The 6,254-nt window shown below is 40.9% G+C and overlaps 1 long non-coding RNA gene across 1 annotated transcript; it reads right to left on the reverse strand.

The window, feature by feature from the left end:
* Positions 1-4,686: 4,686 nt before the first annotated feature.
* LOC127348952 (uncharacterized) lies at positions 4,687-5,710 on the reverse strand. Its single transcript, XR_011756837.1, has 4 exons — positions 5,519-5,710; positions 5,236-5,416; positions 5,025-5,126; positions 4,687-4,920 (listed from the first exon to the last, which is right to left on the reverse strand). It is a non-coding gene; the product is annotated as an uncharacterized lncRNA (long non-coding RNA).
* Positions 5,711-6,254: the final 544 nt, after the last annotated feature.

Here is a 6,254-nt window from a genome sequence, read left to right on the forward strand (position 1 = left end):
GATTTTGTTGCATGAAATTCTACTGAAAGTGCATATTTGTTCTGAAAAACTTCCACTCCAGTAAATACAGAGCTATCCCAGACTGTAATAATTCCACCTGATCGACCAACTGAGGGAACATATGCATAAGAATCAAAATTTCGTGGATAGAAATTTCTGAGTAAAGTAAGGTCCACTTGCTCTCTCTTAGACTCTTGCAAACAGATAACATGACATCCACTCTCACGAATTTTATCAAAAATAAGAGTCCATTTAGCTGGGTCATTAAGACCTCTAATATACCAGTTTAAGATTTTCCAAATGATCTTATGCATGGGGAACAGACATAGGTACTAAAGCACACTGTCAAGTACACACTGACAAACGACAAGCCATCCACCAACATAACAGATCCATTACAGATGCATAAAAGGGAGTCCAAAATATAGTATCCAAACATAAAAACAAGTAGCTGATATAGATACTGGTATGCATTACAGAGCATGCAAACATATAGATTGCCCAAAACAGAGGGCCAAAAGGTGACAGCTAACTGAACAAGAAGGATGCATGCATCACTTCTTCTTGGATTTCTTGGGCTTGCTTGCATTGGGGTCATCCTTGGAGGATTTCTTCTGACCACTCCTAGTTATCACAACTCGTGGTTCTTCTTCATCTTTCTCATCCTCATCTAAGGAGTCTTGGATATTAAACTTGTGGCACAGATTTCTCACAACAGATTTCTTCACAGGGGGAGCAATAGCAGCACAAGCAAGGCAATTCTTGTAAAAACAAGTTTTAGCTCTGTATCCCTTATTGAGGAGTTTTAGTTTGTCACTTCTTCTCACTTCAGAGCAAGCTAGAGGGAGTTTACTACCCTTTTCTCTTGTGATGAAGAGCAGCGGTGGAAAATGACTGGTCATCAGCTTGGATTCTTGGTGCTTGTGGTGTGAGGAAGCCCTGAGTTACCTCCAATGTTGCCACAGAGAGGGTGCAGACAGGTGGAGCCAGAGAAGGACAATTCCTTGGCAGAGCAAAGGCTCTAGAGGCATCAGGGTTACCAAAATCTAGCTCACTGACAATTTTCCAGATCTTGGACTGCAGAAGGCTCTTGGCCCAGTCAAAATCTTCTGGGGTTAAGAGCTTGGCAGTAAAGAAATTTGCCCACTGAGCAGGAACAGAAACTGAATTAACCAGAAAACCATCAGACTTGAAGAATGAAGACCAAGAAATTGTGCCTTCTCTAGAATAAAAGAAAGAAGCTTGCTCAGGTCCATAACAAGGAGACATGTTTGCCACAGGATCTACATGTATCTCAGGGACAAGTGCCAGCCCAATATGCAGCTGCTGATGCTGGGGTGCCCCATTAACTGAATCTCCAGACTCATCTGATAAAGTATTAGCAGAGCTGATGGTGAGAGTCAAATCACTCTGCATTTCTTTAGGTTGGTCCATGTCAACATCTACAGGTGCTTGGACATCAGCATTAGGAGCAGCCAAGGCAAACACAATATCCTCTCCAGGCACGTGTTTAACAGGATTAATCAAGTCATTTAGCTCTAGAAAATCATTCTCATCCAGTTGGTGTGGCTGACCATTGAGATCAATTGAAATATTATGAGGCACCACATTCAGATCAGGTGGTCCGTGATCAGTTGAAAGCTAATTATAAAAGCAAACTGAACAGGAACAAGCAAATGCCGTCACTAGTAGAAAACTGATCTTTTGCACCGGTTCAAAAGGGCCATATGCACCGGATGGCCAACCGGTGCAAACCATCCAGTGCAAAAGGCCCCCCTTTTGCACCGGTTCAGTTACGAACCGGTGCTAAAGGGGGCACCACGTGGCCGTCTGTGGAGCGTCCGGCGGGGGACCTTTTGCACCGGTTCGTAATACGAACCGGTGCAAAAGGGTTGTGCCGCGGCAGGGTTTTGGTGCCATTCCCTGCCGCGGCAGGGCACTAAAACGATGTCGCGGCAGACTCTGCCGCGGCAGGAATTTTCACTAAAACGCTGCCGCGGCAGACTCTGCCTCCATTCGAAACATGTTATAATGCACACACATATATATAGGAAACCATTATATTACATATATCGATCGAAGTGACACACGTTCATGCATATATATATATATATATATATATATATATATATATATATACATCAACTTTGAAAAAAAATTCTAGTTATATTGGATGGCGGGCACATAGTGTTCTCCGTCTGGAGCTATGACTTGCTCAAGTAAGAACCCCGTCAGTTCTTCTTGAATTGCTCGTACACGCTCGGTTGCTAGAAGACCGTCCCGCAACCGTTGGACCTAATAATTTGAAGAAGGTACGGTGGTCAGTATATATATATGTGTGTATGTGAAAGAAACACAAGTTGATAAAATAAAGTCATGAATCTTGTTTATGTACATCAAGTTGTTCCAAAATTTTGGTCACATGGTGGGTATTCTGGCGGATGAACTCGCAAACGTAGAACCCGGCCGCATAAATTATTCCTGTCCTCTTGCGTCAAGCACTTTACGAGAACAAAGTTCAATCAAAATAATATATAATCAAGAATGATAATAATGGTATTGAAACTAGAATTAAAGAGATGCGCGGCCTAGCCACAGAAGTACTAACCGGTAGATGTTTTATTCAAAGCTCTTTATTCTGTAAACCCGGAGACTTGTTGGCGAACCGTTTCCAAGCCTTGTGGAGGATATCAGCCATGTCTCCCCACGCCTTAAGGGGTTTATTCTTCGAGTCCATGACTTCTACTACCCCGGTGTCGGGTTCAATGACTAGCAGGATATAGTGAAACCTGCGGACACATATGCATAACTCATCAATTACACTTAACACATGGATTAAGCGAAAAAGATTTAGTGTGTGAAGACAGTAACACTCACGCGAAGTTGTAAGGAAATAGTATTGCCCTTTTGTATGAGTTTTTCCTTAAGGCATATACCAAGTTATTCTCTGTGTCCTTGGAATTTCTGTCGACAGTATACCCATTCACGGTATATGGGTCAATGAACCCTAGATCATAGATTTTCCCCTTGCGGCATTCGCAGATCTTCATTCTGCATAATATAATATAGATAGTTATATGCATGCAATGGACGAGCCGCGGTAGAGACTTAATTACACTAGTAAATGTGCACGTGCAATGCACGTGTAACATTAGGATGAAACTACATAAGCCATCTTTTTCGATCTCGATCAACTGCAAATATGCCAGATTAAAAGAAGGATTTGCATGCACATACAAATGCTATCTCACATGTTTTATCCATCTTTCTGGCAAAAAAAATAGGTTATTGATCTCAATCGTCAAGTTGTTTTCATGACCTCAATCAAGTTGTTTTTAAGATAACACATATAACATATACTCCTAAATTCAGAAAAAATACTGAAAGTCATATGCTGTCATTAATACATCTTGATTCAGGAATTTGCATCCAAAAGTTGGAAATAATTTGATTAGCCTTTTTACAATGATGTTCCTTACATAGAAAACTCTATTAAGAAAATCGCTTGATGAAACCTCTTCATTTCCTGTAAAGGATTTACCTAAGAACAGACAACATCAAAAAATGAGTACCGAACAACATCTTAGTGAAAGTCTTGGAGCAGAATGGAGATAGCAATATAGCACAAGTAGTGAACATTTAAATTTCCAAATTATAGCACACAGCAATCAAGTAGCTCAGCCACGCTCAGCTGCAGCCATGAAGATGATGACGGCCGCTGATGTCCGCAACTCCTGCCATAGTCCTGAACTGCAACCGAATAGTCCTAGCTTCCCACACCACCATGAAGCCTCAACTTATCTAAAACTCCCAAAAAAAAATACAGTGAAACAACAATAACATCATCTACATCACAAAAGAACATGGGATAACCTTGGTATGTGATTAAAAATCACTTCGTATTACTTGATACACCAAAAGAAATTGAGTATACTATGTCAAAAAGATCAGTAAAAGTAATTTCACGGGAAAGTATCCAATAAACAACCATGTAATAATATCAGTAAAGAACGTAATGCATCCGTCTTGAATGGAAAAAAGAATCAACCCAGTTTCTTGAAAAAAAACATGAAAGCAATAAGAACTCAACAAATATGACTGAATCTAGTTCAGACTTCATGTCAGGCCTCTTGCTAAGCAATGAGAAACATGCAATGTCATAATACAAACAACAACGACAAATGAATAATAGGTTGGAAAAGGCTACTTTCAGAGATGTGGCTTGTTGGTAAGCAATGAAAAATGCAGCAGGGGCTCTTATAAATTATATTGTGAGAGAATTAATAATTCATAAAGGGTAGCGGAGTTTTTCTATCACTAGTGGAAAACTGCTCTTTTGCACCTGTTCAAAAGGCCCATATGCACCGGATGGCCAACCGGTGCAAACCATCCGGTGCAAAAGGCCCCCCCCTTTTGCACCGGTTCGGTTACAAACCGGTGCTAAAGGGGGCACCACGTGGCCGTCTGTGGAGAGTCCGGCGGGGGACTTTTTGCACCGGTTCGTAATACGAACCGGTGCAAAAGGGTTGTGCCGCGGCAGGGTTTTGGTGCCATTCCCTGCCGCGGTAGACTCTGCCGCGGCAGAGAATTGCACTAAAACGCTGCCGCGGCAGACTCTGCCGCGGCAGGAATTTTCACTAAAACGCTGCCGCGAGCACTCGCCTCCATTCGAAACACGGTATAATATTAATGCAAACAATTCAAATATATATATAGGAAACCATTGTATTACATATATCGATCAAAGTGACACACGTTCATGCATATATATATATGTCTACATCAACTTTGATATTGGCGGTTGTCCACATAGTGTTCTCCATCTGGAGCTATGACTTGCTCAAGTAAGAACCCCGCCAGTTCTTCTTGAATTGCTCGTACACGCTCTGTTGCTAGAAGACCGTCCCGCAACCGTTCGATCTAATAATTTGAAGAAGGTACGATGGTCAGTATATATATATGTGTGTATGTGAATGAAACACAAGGTGATAAAATAAAGCCATGAATGTTGTTTAATTACTTACATCAAGTTGTTCCAAAATGTCCCTCACATGATGGGTATTCTGGCGGATGAACTCGCAAACGTAGAACCCGCATAAATTATTCCCGTCCTCTTGCCTCAAGCACTTTACGAGAACAAAGTTCAATCAAAATAATATATATATAATCAAGGATGATAATAATTGTATTGAAACTAGAATCAAAGAGATGCGCGGCCTAGCCATTAGTACTTACCGGTACATGTTTTATTCGAAGTTCTTTATTCTTTAAACCCGGAGCTTTGTTGGTGAACCGTTTCCAAGCCTTGTGGAGGATATCAGCCATGTCCCCCCACGCCTCAAGGGGTTTACTCTTCGAGTCCATGACTTCTACTATCCCGGTGTCGGGTTCAATGACTAGCAGGATATAGTGAAACCTGCGGACACACACATATATATATATATGCATAACTCATCAATTACACTTAACACATGGAGTAAGCGAAAAAGATTTAATGTGTGAAGAGAGTAACACTCACGCGAAGTTGTAAGGAAATAGTATTGCCCTTTTGTATGAGTTTTTCCTTAAGACATGTACCAAGTTATTCTCCGTGTCCTTGGGAGAGTTGTCGACAGTATACCCATTCACGGTATATGGGTCAACGAACCCAAGATCATAGATTTGCCCCTTGCGGCATTCGCGAATCTTCATTCTGCATAATACAGTGAGAGTATGGTTATATGCATGCAATAATGGACGAGCCGCGGTAGAGACTTAATTACATAAATAATACTTACAGACAGTATGCACTCAGCAGAGATTTGTCGAGGGCGTCTTGGTTGAATAACTGAAATAACTAGATGATGCCCCGCACGTTGTTGCGGGAACTCTTAGAAGATGGTCGAGACGATTTGATATTTCATATAAGTATTAGAAGTAACCCATATATTTCTCTAATGGTATAGATGGTGTCCACCACAATTATTAGGGGAACAATTGGAAGACAGGGGATTGGATTTAATATTTCATATGTTTGGAGTAAAAGGTGATATTTCTCTAAATTGGGCAATTTAGGAAATTTCATATAGAATAAACAAAGATCCAACTAACAATGGAAGGGTTTGTACAAAATCAAATTACACCAACAAATTTGATGAAATATGAAATGCACCAGCGATATTTCTGTATACATGTTAGATGAAACTCCTATGGCCTAATAAAATCTGAAAACACCAACAGCCCCACGATTCTGCATTGGATGGAGACGAAAATAG

This window comes from Lolium perenne, chromosome 4, assembly GCF_019359855.2.
Source record: "Lolium perenne isolate Kyuss_39 chromosome 4, Kyuss_2.0, whole genome shotgun sequence".
NCBI lineage: Eukaryota > Viridiplantae > Streptophyta > Magnoliopsida > Poales > Poaceae > Lolium > Lolium perenne.